Genomic DNA, 14,690 nt, shown 5'->3' with positions numbered 1-14,690 from the left:
TCAGTATTCTCTTGCGACCCATTTTTTACTCTCCACAAGTTTAAGGGATAATCCAGACGTGGACCCCTTGCTCACGGTGCCTAGGGAGATATCAGCTATGCCTCACTGATGATGCCTTACAAGGCTGAAACGATCGTCTGGGGTTGCTGTGTCTCTCGTGCAGAGGGAACTTGCTGGCATTTCGGATCTGGACTGCCCGTATGGGTGGGACCAGTCTGATATGTTTCAGAGAAGTTCTCTCTGTAATGGCACAAGATGAGCAAAAAACTGCTTGAGAACTGAGCGGTGACCGACCGAAGGGCAGGCTATTTCAGTTGCTGCCCGTTCTCAGTATTCTCTTGCGACCCATTTTTTCTCTGCACAACCTGGAAGTGCACTGTTCGGTGGGATCGTTCGCATTGATGAGGTGAACAAGCTACACATTGTAATTATGGATTATGTTCTGTATTTTATTCACTTTTATACTCTCGAAAGAAACAGACCACTAGCCCTGAATTCATTGAACTGTTTTGGGCACAGGACCATGTGTGCAGCCGGTCAGAACTTCCACAATGTGTATTTTTATGGGTTTTTCATATTTTATGCGGAGTCACAGTGACACTGTATTTCTCTGGCATGGTGATGGGTGTGTCTTGGGCGTTTTCACTGTACTCAGATTTTGTATATAAGCATGCCCTCTGGCCAGATTAAAACATTCCAGTTGTAGTGACAGAACTATGTGTCGTCTGGTTACTGGGAGGGAAAAGGGCTAATCACTGTTCCAGCTCTTGGAGGAGGATTTGGTGGGGAAAGTCCTTGTAAGGACTAGCGCTCCCAGGACTGTGTGCTGTGCAGTCCTTGGGAGGGAATAGAGCGAGTCCCCATCCTGCTTCAGCTAGGAAACGGCCCTTTGGCGGAGGTACCCAGCTGAGGTACAGGAAGCTCAGTTACAGGGGGTCTGTATTAACTGCAGGCCACGGCTGGATGGCACCAGTATCGTGTCAGCCGCGATGTGAGACTGTCAGGATTACAAGTTGATCCACCATGCAGTACTGTGTCACACCTAGGATTAAGGATAACGTATAACCGGACCTTAGAATGGCCGGACTCAACGTCTCCAAGAATAGTCAAAATACTAGCCGAGGTCAGGGACACAGAATCAGACACAAAGATGAGGGACAGCCAAAAGTCAAGGATACCAGATATCAGGGAAGTCAAAACAAAGCCAAAGTCAAATACCAGAAAATCAAGAGCAGGAACGCACTCTCGGATAACCATGACAGGGCAATGAGCAAGAGGAGAACTGGGGCTAAATACCCCTCCTGTGGATCTGATTGGCTGTAACCGGCCTTTGACCCCAAAGGCAATTACCAGGTGCCATTTGCCTGATTGCTGCTCAGCACAAACCCTCCTGTGGATTTGATTGCTGCGCGGCACAACTTTTCCTGTCAGGACAGTAAATGCCATTAACCACATTTTTATGTGAGGATGAATACATGACATTAACTCCCACCTGAAGAACGCCCACCGGATGGGAAGTACCAGGTTTGAGAGGAAACTCGGTGTGAAAAGAACAAATTTAACGGCCAGTATGGATATCAGAAGCCAAAACTCAAGAACGGTCAGCAGGCCCATACCCCCTCCAATCAACCAAATACTGTAAGGAACCACGAGAAAACCTGGAATCAATGATGGAGGAGTCTTCGTACTCCTCCTGTCCAGAAACAAACAAAGGAGGAGGGGGAACAATCAGACTTGTGTACCGATTTCATGTGTCCTTGCTCAAACCGCTTGTTTGCAAAGTATGAGGTATAGTTAAGGACACTGGAAGGGCCAGAGAATAAGAAACAGGGTTGATTCTCCTAACCACACGAAAAGGACCAAGGAACCTTGGAGCAAACGTCATGCTGGGAACCTTCAACCTGATGTTGCGTGAGAATAACCAAACCCGATCACCCACCTGGCAAACTGGATTGGCAATCCACCATTTATCCGCATGAAACTTAACGCGAGCAGCCACAGTTTCAAGAGCGGAGTGAACCTTAGTCCAGGTATCACGAATAGAGGTAAGGTAATTATCCAGAGTAGGGATAGCCATATCAGAAAAAACAGCAGGGAGAACAGCAGGATGACTACCCGTATTGACAAAAAACGGACTATGTCCAGATGAGTCATGGGTAGTGTTATTCCTTGCAAATTCGGCCCAGGGAAATAATTCAGCCCAGTTAGACTGTGTACTATACACAAAGCAACGTAAATACTGCTCAAGTGAGTGGTTAGCTCTTTCAGCCGTACCATGAGTTTGGGGATAGTAAGCAGAGGAAAATGACAATTCAATGCCCAACTGTTTATTGAATGCCCTCAAGCACCGTGACACAAATTGGGAACCCCTGTCAGACACAATATTTTGAGGAATACCATATAGCCTGACAAGATCACGTATAAATATGTGCACCAGGTCCTGAGACAATGGCAATTTTTTAAGTGGAGTGAAGTATGCCATTTTGTCAACAGTCAACTACCATGAGTATACCCATTGGAACAAGGCAGTTCAACAATGAAATCCATCAATAAATGAGACCATGGGATACCGGGTATACGAAGTGGCTGTAACAATCCACATGGAAGTTTATGAGGAACCTTCAAAACTGCACAGACAGAGCAGGCTTCTACATAATCTTTAATATCCCTCCTGAGTGACTCCCACCAAAATGACCTGAAAATGGCAGATACAGTTTTATTAATATCCAGATGCCACATTGTCATGGAATACCTTCAGCACCTCTTTCCTGTCAGGCAATAGAATAAACCATGTATCTTGAGGTTTGTTGCAAGGTGCTTGGGGCTGAGCCGCCATGATAGCACGGAGCAAAGGGGACGATAAAGAAAGGACAGTGGATGCAATAATACACTCAGGAGAAATAACAGGGGATGTCTCTTGTTCTAGATCCGATTCAACATCAAATTGCCTAGACAAGGCATGAGCTTTAACGTTCTTAGAACCGGGTCTGTAGGTGATAATGAAGTTAAAGCGAGACAAAAATAATGACAATCTAGCTTGTCTAGAAGACAGTCGTTTGGCATCCCCAATATATGCCAGGTTCTTGTGATCAGTAATAATCAGAATGGGATCCTAGGAACCCTCCAAAATATGTCGCCATTCCTTAAGCGCTAGTATGATGGTTAACAGTTCTCTATTACCAATGTCATAGTTACGCTCGGCAGGAGACAACTTACTGGAGAAGTAACCACAAGGAGGCAAAGGGGCATCCTGACTCTCTGAGAAAGAACAGCCCCGACCCCTGTCTCAGAGGCATCAACCTCAAGTACCAAAGATTTACTAGTGTCAGGATGTCTTAATATTTCAGCAGATGCGAAAATTAGTTTAAGAAGCTCAAAAGCATCTTTAGCTTCTTTAGGCCATATAGTACAATTAGCACCCTTGAGTGTCATATTGGTGATGGGGTTATTACCGAAGAGAAACCTTTGATGAATCTCCTGTAATAGTTAGAGAAACCAATAAACCTCTGTATGGCTTTTAACCCACTGGGTAATAGCCATTGTAGAACGGCCTCTAGTTTGCGAGGATCCATTTGGAAACCAGAGGCAGAAATGTTATACCCCAAAAACTGAACCTCATGTTGATCAAATACACATTTCTCAAGTTTACAATAAAGACCATTTTAAGCAAAGTTTGTAAAACTTGTTTGACATGATCATGATGAGTTTAGATGTCGGGGGAATAAATAAGGATATCATCCAGGTATACAAGCACAAAAGAGTAAATATAGTCTCTGAGTACATCATAAATTAAGTCTTGAAATACGGCTGGAGCATTACATAACCCAAAGGGCATAACAAGATATTGATAGTGCCCACTCCAAACGCCATCTTCCATTCATGATCATACCTTATTCTCACCAAATTGTACACACTCCTAATGTCAAGCTTAGTGAAGATCTTGGCACGCTGGAGTCCAAACATTTTGGATATAAGGCGAATGAGATAGGCATTTTTGATAGTATTCTTGTTTAATGCCCTGTAGTCTATGCAAGGTCATAATTCTCCATCTTTCTTAGCTACAAAAAAGAACCCTGCACCAGCAGACAAGGATGAATTATGTATATGGCCTTTACTTAAAGATTCCTTGATGTATTCATCCATGATTTTACTTTCTGCGAATAGGGCATATACCGCTCCTTTAGGAGGCATAGCCCCGGGCAACAGATCAATGGAACAATCATAAGATCTGTGTGGAGGAAGAGTCTGGCTTTTACTAAACGCCTCTCTAACCTCCCAATACTGTAGGGGAATTTCGGGAGTTGGAGACATAGCAGCGGGTAAAGCAACGATGCCCACTTTTTTAGAAATGGGTAACATGCAGCTTTCCTGACAGTCTCTATCCCATTCCAGTATTTCCCCTCTAATCCAGTCAATATGAGGGTTATGCTTGATGAGCCAAGGGAACCCTAATACAATGGGACAAGAAGGGGAAGCGATTATATGGAAAGTAATGTCTTCCTTATGCAAAGCTCCTATCGCAATGCAAATGGGCAAGGTCTCATGGGTAATAAGAGGTTGAGAGAGGGGTCTCCCATCAATAGCCTCAACCGCTCGAGGTGATGATCTCTCCCTGACTGGTATAGTGTGTTTTTTTAACAAAATACAAATCAATAAAGTTACCAACCGCACCTGAATCAACCAGGGCTTTGCATGAAAAGTTCTCCTGGTTGCAAAAGGCAGAAATGTCAAGGAGAAATCTGCTTCCGGAATTACAACCAAGACCTGTCCCCTTAAGGTTCTTAAGTGTGGAAGTTTTCCGGACATATAGGACAAATATCTCTCATATGCACTTTCTTCTCCTATAGCGTTTCTCTGCCGGTAACCCCTAACTGCATAGGTTCGGGTTCAGACAGCATCGAGAGGTCAGGGACAACAGGTTTGGAGAATCGAGTTGCTAGTGACATAGTCAAACATCTAGTTCTGTTTCTAGTAATTTCCCTGGTCCTGAGTCTATTATCGATCTGCATCACATAGGTAATAAAGTCATTTAACCCCTTCGGTAGGCCTTTGGCAGCAATTTCATCAAGTATAACTTCGAATAATCCTTTTTTTAAAGCAGCGATTAATCCTTTGTTAGTCCAATCTACCTCAGATGCCAAGGTACGAAATTCTATGGCATAATGCGAGAGACAGTTTCCCTTGTTTGATATGCATTAGGGCAGTGGAGGCGTCTTCCTCTCTGCCTAATGGGTCAAACGTCAGTTTGAATTCCGCCAGGAATTCCTGGTAAAAATGAGCGATACTCCTATTACTTTCCCACAATGGATTAGCCCAGGTTAAGGCCTTACCTTTAAGTTGGTTTATCAGATACCCAATCTTACCTCTATTTGAAGGAAATGAACCGGGTGAGGCCTCAATGTGGTACCCAATCTGAAATCCCCTACTTTCCTGGATATTACCAGAAAAATGCGGCGGAGGAGATAAGGAGATCGTAGGTGCCTTATATACTTTAGGTGGAGGTACATTAGGCAGTAGTGACATAATTGGAGAAGCCCCAGGTTGTAAATGAACAGTCCTAGTAAAGAGTGTGCTAAAAGCCTGGGCAAATTGATCCATATGGTGATCATTCTCCTCTAGCTTTCCCTCACAAGCTGCTATGTGCTGACACAATTCTGCAGGATCTATGGTCATGTCGTAATGTCAGGATTACAAGTTGATCCATCACGCAGTACTGTGTCAAACCTAGGACTAAGGATAACGTATAACCGGACCTTAGAATGGCCAGACTTAACGACTCCAAGAATAGTCAAAATACTTGCCAGGGATACCAGTTATCAGGATCTGTTCTTCATTTCTTCCTGTCTGCTCTAGTTTTCTTTAAAACATAAGACAAAGTAGGGGCTATTTGTCTTATGGAGGTTTCCTACGCCTGACCATCTCTGACCAGGAGCAAAGTGTGTTTCATTTCCAGTGGTCATAGAAATTTTCCCACAATTCTAAGCTTCCCTCCCTGTTCCCACGATGCTTCCTGTCAGTATTTCTGAACGTCCTGTCACTTAGACAGAACGCCGGCAAAACTGCCGAATTGCGTCCTAACAGAATGAGAACAGTTTGTCCATTCGTGTAAGGATGCAATTCGGACTTTGTTAGTATCAGAATTTCCTTCTAATGAATGAAACTCCGATCCTATTCCTGCTGTGGCTGCATCTTGCAGTCGCTTAGTAGATAACTCCATAATTCCCCACCGTATTAGGGAGCTATCTACCAAAAGGCTAAAATACCTAAATTGGTCTTTCAGCCACACTTACTAATACTAAAGATTACTTAGTATTAGTAAATGCTGCCTCTACTCGCTATATTGCGAGTAGGAGCATGTCTAGTAAACAGTTAAAAACTGTAAAAAAAAAACGCGGCGGGTGGGGGCGAAGAGATCTTTTGTCCTCCCCTACCGGCCCTACCCCAGAGCGGCGGGTGGGGGCCCTAAAGGATAATGGGGGGACCTATTGTCCTCCCCCTCAGCCCCCAACCCTGAGCAGTGGGTGGGGGGGGGGGGAAGACCTACTGTCCCCGCGACCCCCCCTCCACCCCCGGCGCCCACCCCTGAGCGGCAGGTTGTCCTCCCCCCCCGGCCCCCACCCCTGCGTGGTGGGTGGGAGCCCTAAAACATAATTGTCCTCTACCGACCCCCACCCCTGCATGGCGGGTGGGGGCCCTAAAGGATAATGAGGGGGGACCTATTGTCCACAGGCTGCTCACTGTTTAGTAGACATGCCCCTACTTGCAGTATAGCAAGTAGGGGCATTCGGGAGATTTTAATCTCCCTTATGCTATTATGGGGGTCATATTGACCCCCATAGAGTGAGGGAGGACATGGGGGGCTTAGTAAGTGGCGGGGAGTACTGCTCCCTGCCGCTTCCATCTTTACATTTTACAAGGAGGGAGCTGTGAGACGGTAGCTCCCTCCTTGTAATAAAATGAACCAACAAATGGACACGGATATTCAGTGTTTGTTTGTTCGTCTGACATTTCTATTCATTCATTCGTCTTTCTGACGAATGAATGAATAGATGAAATTCCCGTTCGCATGCCCAAGTGTTTAACTGGGCATGTGCGGGAATTTCACAGTGCTATCTAGTGTGGGCAGATGACGTGTCCCACAGGACTTCACCTACCCACACAAAGAAGGCGGCGCCCAGAACATAGGTCCAGGCACAAAATAAAGATAAAAAATAGGTAATATGGGAGCTTAGGGGCATTTGGGGGTGACTAGGGACTAGGGAGAATTCTGCAATGAGAGTGCCGCTTTAAAAGCAACTAAATCCTCCCTCAAGGTTATAATCAGGTACTTTAAGAAATATAATCTAGAATCTTTTATAGATAATGTCAAGAACCTCCCATAGCAAAGATTAAGTCTAATCTCAGATCTAGACTGTGTGATTTCATTTTTTTCAGTCCAAGCTCTTGCAAGTTTGGAGTTCGTATGCCCTGCTGCGTAAAGCGAGTAAAAGGAGCATATCTGCCTTGGCTTACAGCTGACTTCATTCTAATGTACCTGCTTAGAGATTCATTGTGGTCAAAGTTTAAGCATACCAGCTCCATGAATGATCACTGTGCCTACAGACCATGGCGAAATGCATGCACAAAACAAGCAAAAATGGCAAAGTCCCAATATTTCAATGAAACTTTCAACAATAACATATCAAAACTAAGAACTAAAAAAAAAAGCTTCTGGAAAATCATACAAGAAAATCATACATACCCCCATAATCCACTCTCATCCTCAGCTGTCAAAATGGACAGCAGAACCCTGCAACAACCCCCAGATGTACACATGCTTTTAATAATTACTTTGTTGGATGTGCCACCACCCTGATAGCTAAGCTAACCAATGAAAAGCTTCATGCACAGCTAAAATTGCAAAGATCTCATGTACAGAAATTCAATTTTAGACCTGTGCTTGTTAGTGTCATTAATAAACACCTTAATAATCTAAAAATGAAAAACCAGTGCAGACCTGATAAAACCCAACAATGTTGCTGAAGCTCAGTGCACCGGCAATTGCCAAACCAGTCGCAACCTTAATCAATGATTCCTTGGTGACTGGATACATACTTAAAGGATCACTATAGGGTCAGGAACACAAACGTATATTCCTGACCCTATAGTGTTTAACCCCCCTATAAAAGTTTAAAACTCACCTTGTTTCCAGCCCCACGCAGCTTTGTTTTTCTGAAAAGGCAGTGTATACATGAAAATGCCTGAAGGGAGCTATTATACTCACCAGAACAACTACATTAAGCTGTAGTTGTTCTATTGTCTATAGTGTCCCTTTAAACTTTGGAAGACTGCAAGAGTAGTACCTATTCATAAAAGTGGTGACAAAACTTTGGAATCCAACTACAGACCAATATCATTGCTCCCTTTATTGTCAAACGTCTTGGAAAAATGTGTTCACAGACAACTATGTGAGAACTATCAACAATCCGACTATCTAACCCCTGACTAATCAAGCTTTAGTCCAAATCACTTAACGACTGCCCTTTAAAAGTTTGCAATGACATCTAAACTGGATTGGTATAAGGAGACCTAACTGGAGCGATTTTCCTTCATTTTGCCATAGTCCTTGACACGGTAGATCATGGCATTCTATAGTAAAAACTTAAAAACTCAGGTTTGGTCTGTCTACTAACCTGGTTTCAGTCAAAACGATCGGATCAATCACAATATGTGTCAATTTAGGACCGTGCCTCCCTGGATTGCGGATAACAAACTTTTCCTAAACACTGTCACAATGATCTTTGTAACAGTAGCTAATTTACATAGATTAAAATTCTTAGCTATGCATCAAAACATAATCAAATAGTACACTGTCTGCAGTTCACGGTTTCAAATATCTAGGTATGTTGCTAGACCCCAATCTTTCTTTTGGCCTCCACATTGAAAAACGCTCATCAAAACTGTATCCAAAACTAGGTGCCCTGTACAGAAACAAAACCTGCCTAAGCCGCTTGTAGTGTGCGCGCCTGAGCCGCAAACCCACCTTCATAAACTTACTATGTTGTAGAATTAATTTTGCCGCTTTGTGCTACAATGTAATTACATGATCGATGGAATCCAAATGCACCCTTCATCTTTCCAGCCTTGTGTTCAATAGCTTTTCTGGTAAGCTCCCATCCTACCTGAGTAGAATGCTCTCCTTGCCCATTCCCACCTCCTATATTCTCAGATCCAGTACTTTATTTAGTACACTGCATATACTCCTACAGAGTACCGCACAACCTCCCGGACACAATTAAATCTTTCTCCACACTAAATCATTTAAGAGTTTCCAACAGATCTCAACATAGAATGCACCTGTAACCATGGTTGATTATATTTCTTACCTATTCTGTCTTAAATATGTGTATTTCAAATATTACTGTGTAGTAATATTATACTGTGTATTTTAATATTACTTTGTATTTTTATCCCCTTAAGGACGGCGGGCGTTCTATGCCGTCCTTTTTGGGGCGCTCCTAAATGCCGAATGGAGGCATAGAACGTCTCTGCCGTCCTTCTTACTTACCGGGTCCCCGCCGATCCCATGCCGGTGGTCGCGATTCTGGGGTCTGCCTGGGAGCTCAGGCAAACCCCTTCTGCCCGATCCAGCCCTCCCGGGCCATGTGATCGGGGGGTCCTCGCGATCACATGGCTGGCTTGTGCAGTACACATACATACATACATACAAACAAAAATAAAGAGATACACACTGAGGACTTAACAAGTGAAAAAAGGGGATTTATTCCAGTAGGTATAACATCAAAAATTAACCGACGTTTTGACCCATTTCTCTTTATTTTTGTTTATATATTTCTTAAATGTGGGATTGCACCTAGGCAAAAAATTGGATGATTTGTATGAAAGGGTGAATGCCAAGAAGTGTGTGTGCGTGTGCAGAGATGCACTCACAGGGCTTTTATGTAGATAAATAAGGATTTATTCCATGAAGGTATTTACATCAAAAAATGACCTGTTTTTCACTGTTAGATTGTATTCACGATATCACATTACCTATTATAGACGTTTGTTCACTGGCACTGCACTACTGACCCAATACAATTCAGCTAGTTGAGGGCATGGGTCTCTAACTATTCTCTTTTCAAAGACTTATTCACGTTTCTTTTCTACCACGGAATTATACTGATCATGTAATTACTTTTGTTTATCTGTATCCTAGTAACTATTCATACGTCGAAACGTTTGCATTACAGCACGTTACGTGATCGGGCTATTCACTTCTGGGTAGACACGGAGGGCATCAGGGGTTTCTTCACTATTGGTGAGTACACATTTATCTTTCCTATATATAGAATATATTTTACATGGGTACATTGATCTTGAGGAAGACCCGAATGGGTCGAAACGTTGGTCATTTTTTTTTATGTAAATACCTTCACGGAATAAATCCTTATTTATCTACATAAAAGCCCTGTGAGTGCATCTCTTCACATACATACATATACATATACTCACAACGTGGGATTGCACCCAGGCCAATATTATCGTGATTACTTTGGAGAAAGAGTGAGTGACAAGATAGAGATAGAAATATATAGAAATATATATATAGAAATCTATATATAAGTAGTAAGGCCGTTTGGCCTGTATTTGTGGGAGGGGCTTAAGTTAACTCACCACCCTATATAAGCTACACCCCTTACCTGACTCCTTACCGATCAAGGTCAGCGCCTGAATGCCCCCACTTTTCTCTTTCTTTTCTTTCCATTTTTCTTTACTCTCATACTACTTGGTGGGCCCTCTTTATTTACAGGCCTACCGTATCGTCGGTATCGGCACACCACAACCGACTTGCTCTTTTATACTATTCCCATTTCTTACTGAAGTCTCACTTCTTATACAAGTACTTTGCCCCTTACACAAATATATAGAAATATATATGGGTGCAATCCCACGTATATATATAGATGAGTGAAGAGATGCACTCACAGTGCATATATATAAAAAATGCAATATTCCCCTGCACTCATGCTCAAAAACTGACAATACTGGGCGCATCACCAAGGCTCCAATAGACAGAAATCCACCAAGAAAGGCTGATCTCCGGATTTAAAACAAAAATGTATTGATACAATTTAAAAATAACGACCAACATTTCGGTCCCCGCTCGGGACCTTCTTCTTCTTATACACACACATATATATGATCTAAGTACTTTTAGAAGTACTAAGTACTTTTATATACACAATCCATTATTATAAAATTGTATTTTAATATTAATATATAATTATATAAATATTAAACGTGAATTATAAATTAAAAATAATAAAATAAAATACAATTAAACAAAAAAGATATTATATACACTGGTTTAAATTTGTTCTTAATGTATTTTGATAATATAAAAAGTCTTCTTGGAGTTCAAGCTACTACAAATATATATATATATATATATATATATATATATATATATATTTTTTTTTTTTATTTACGGAATTAATTAGTTTGCAAGCCTTATATTTAACACTGTAACTTTCCAGGACACCATAAAACCTGTGCATGGGGGGGGGGGGGGGGGGGGTACTGTGTTACTCGGGAGGCTTTGCTGAACACAAATATTAGTGCTTCAAAACATATCACAACGATGATTTGAAACACTGATATTTGTGTTAGGCGGAGTCTTGCGAGTAAAGCCATACACCCCCCATGTACAGGTTTTATAGAGTGTTTTCAAAAGTTAGAGTCAGATATAAGGCTTGCATTTCCTTTTTATTACAGTGAAATTTGCCAGACTTGTAATTTTACCTTTGAGACCGTATGGTAGCCCAGGAATGAGAATTACCTCCATGATGGCATACCATTTGCAAAGGTTGACAACCCAAGGGATTGCAAATGGGGTATGTCCAGTATTTTGTAGTAGCCACTTAAACACTGGCCCAAATTAGCGTTTAAAGTAGTTTTTTGCATTTTTTACACATAAATATTAACGCTAACTTTGGCCAGTGTTTGTGACTAAGTGGCTACTAAAAAAAATGAACATACCCCATTTGTAATACCTTGGGTTGTCTACTTTTGCAAATGGTATGCCATCACAGGGGTAATTCTCATTCCTGGGCTACCATTTGGTCTCAAATGCATCATAACCAGTCTAGAAAATTTCAATGTGTAAAAACTGAAACATATAATGTGCTATTATTGACACTAACTTTCCAAAAACACCATAAAACCTGTACATTGGGGGGGGGGGGAGGGGGGAACGGTTTTACCCGTGAGACATCGCTGAATACAAATATGTGTATTTTATTGCAGTGAAAGCTAACAGTATGATGACATTCACAGTTAAAATGCCACGCAAAACTAAAAAAAAAAAAAACAACATTTCTTAATTTCTCATTTTGTCAAAATATTTTATGCATATTAAATAATGTTGAATACATAAATATTGTATGTGAAATAAAAGCCCCGTTTCTCCTGAACAAAATTATATATAATAAGTGTGGGTGCACTTAGTATGAAAGAGGTGAATTACGCCTGAACAGACAAAGCGCAAATTCAAGGTTTTGTTTTGATCACAAAGTGTACAACTGCCTGAGTACTTAAGGCAGGGGTCCTCAAACTCCGGCCCCCCAGATGTTGCTGAACTACATCTCCCATGATTCTTTGAATTACATAGATAGCCAGTGAATCATGGGAGCTGTAGCTCAGCAACATCTGGGGGGCCGGAGTTTGAGGACCCCTGCCTTAAGGGGTTAATACTAGGCTGTACTCTATAGTTATTATTATTTATATATCGCCATTAGATTCCGTAGCGCTGTACAATGGGTGGACTAACAGACATCTGGAAGTACAGGAACAGAGGGGGTGGAGGGCCTTGCTCATTGAGGGAGTTTTGTTCCCTATTGTAACAACGCAATGTTTGTGGTCCCAGGACATAAATGAAAGCAAGAGAAAACTCTCAATGTATCCTTCCTGATAAAATATTTTATAACTAAATAAGGTATTATGGCTTTTGTTACTTTTTGCAAATTAAATCAGTTCCACTCACTTGTTTTCCTATTTCTAAGAGCATTTTCTGTCTCTCCACTGAACAACGTTCATTTATTTATCGTCATATGAATGAGAATATCCAAGTGGTGGTCAGTGTACAAAAATTGAAATACACATGAACGAGGAATCATTCATGTGTATTACACCCATGTATAGTTATCCACAGAGGAACACTTACAGGGTTATTCACTAAAGAGAGAAATCAAAGAATAAAGAAAAAGTTAATTTCAAGCTTAAGGCAAAAATAGCCAAGCTGTAAGCATTGTGATGACTGTGTGTATTTTTCCAGTTCATCTATTTTTTAAGTGGAAATGCACTTTGAATATACCCAGACTTCTCACTTTAGTGTATAGCCCTGTTTGTATCCTAGATTGTCAACAAGGATCTGACAACCTGCTGATTGAAGAACAGACAACAAAAAATTATCCGGAGACCAATAACGAACTGCAAACAAGAGGGTGAGTGAACAAGCCAAAGGTCGAATTACCACATGACAATAATCAATTTGGCTGATAACCTCCTTACAAATGTTCTATCACTGGTCACCTACATACTGCATATGGGAGAGACCACTCATATTAATAGATACATCCAGCTGGTAGACAGCCAGGCCAGTTTAGTCATAGTGATCCTCATTGTGACAGTGACCTTACCCTACCCAGGGCTTCATCATGGACTTCCTTCACCATGGATAGCGCAGTATGGTTTGAATGGAGCACAGACAGAGTCAGCACGGGGTCTGAGCACACAGGATTTGGGTATAAGGATGAGGAGGGTAGTGTGAGCATTTTGCACTATCACTAGAAACATGTTGTCCAGTGCAGGCACCCATCACATGGTCTCTGCCAGACACACTGACTGCACATCACTTACATAGCTCGGGTACCTTTACCCATCAGTCCCATGGGGCAGACACACAGCTCCCAGGTATAAGACCTGATAGACGGCTCAGCTATGGGGTATATCATGCCCACCTACCCCCCCTGCCGTCACACAGCTTGCCTGGCACTCAGTGACCTCACACTGCCTGCTGAATGACATCACCAAACAGGACGCTATGCCGTCTCCATGGTAACCCGCTGACGGACGGGTGCAGCAGGGTGTGAGCCCCCAGCATGCCTCGCGGCCCGACCACTGCAAGCCGGACCATAACAACATAGCAACCCCGGCCGCAGGCCCTCCTCACCTGTAGCTCGCCGCCGCTCCCTCCTGCTCCCAGGCAGCAGCACTCACAGCAGATGAAGCCGAGGGAGGGTCTGTCCGGGTTTCCTTATCATGACACGGGGCGGGGCCTCGCCAGCCCTGAGCTCCTAGGCTGCACACTGACACACTGTGCGATATCGCTGCGGGGCGTCACCGTGCGGCTGCTGTCTGCGAGATACATACTGTGAACAGGCTTCCTAATGGGCGGGGCTATGGGCGGGGCTGAGTGAACGGTGAGCGCTCTCATGGTCCATTGAGGGGGCGGAGCTATGGGCGGGGCTGAGTGAGCGGTGAGCGCTCTCATGGTCCATGGAGGGGGCGGGGCTATGAGGTGCTGTGGTTGCTAGGGCGGGGTTAGAGGCGGGCTGGGTATCATATGGCCATGTTATGTATCCAGGGACTGACCCACAGAGCTACAATGTGATACTATTTATATATAGCAGGCTGCACTGATACATAGC

At 42.8% G+C, this 14,690-nt stretch overlaps 1 protein-coding gene across 2 annotated transcripts in view; it reads right to left on the bottom strand.

The window, feature by feature from the left end:
- AGTPBP1 (ATP/GTP binding carboxypeptidase 1) overlaps positions 1 to 14,434 on the bottom strand; it is a 191,262-nt gene extending 176,828 nt beyond the window's left edge. Inside the window, exon 1 of one of the 2 annotated variants that reach the window (XM_063454992.1) lies at positions 14,213 to 14,434. The gene's annotated coding sequence lies outside the window, so the exon portion shown is untranslated. The remainder of the gene's footprint in view (positions 1 to 14,212) is intronic. The other variant, XM_063454991.1, reaches the window with a different exon arrangement.
- Between the last annotated feature and the right edge of the window lie 256 nt (positions 14,435 to 14,690).

This window comes from Pelobates fuscus, chromosome 5, assembly GCF_036172605.1.
Source record: "Pelobates fuscus isolate aPelFus1 chromosome 5, aPelFus1.pri, whole genome shotgun sequence".
Taxonomy (NCBI): Eukaryota; Metazoa; Chordata; class Amphibia; order Anura; family Pelobatidae; genus Pelobates; species Pelobates fuscus.
The sequence above is the reverse complement of the archived record's forward strand: the minus strand, read 5'-3'. Positions and strand labels throughout refer to the sequence as shown.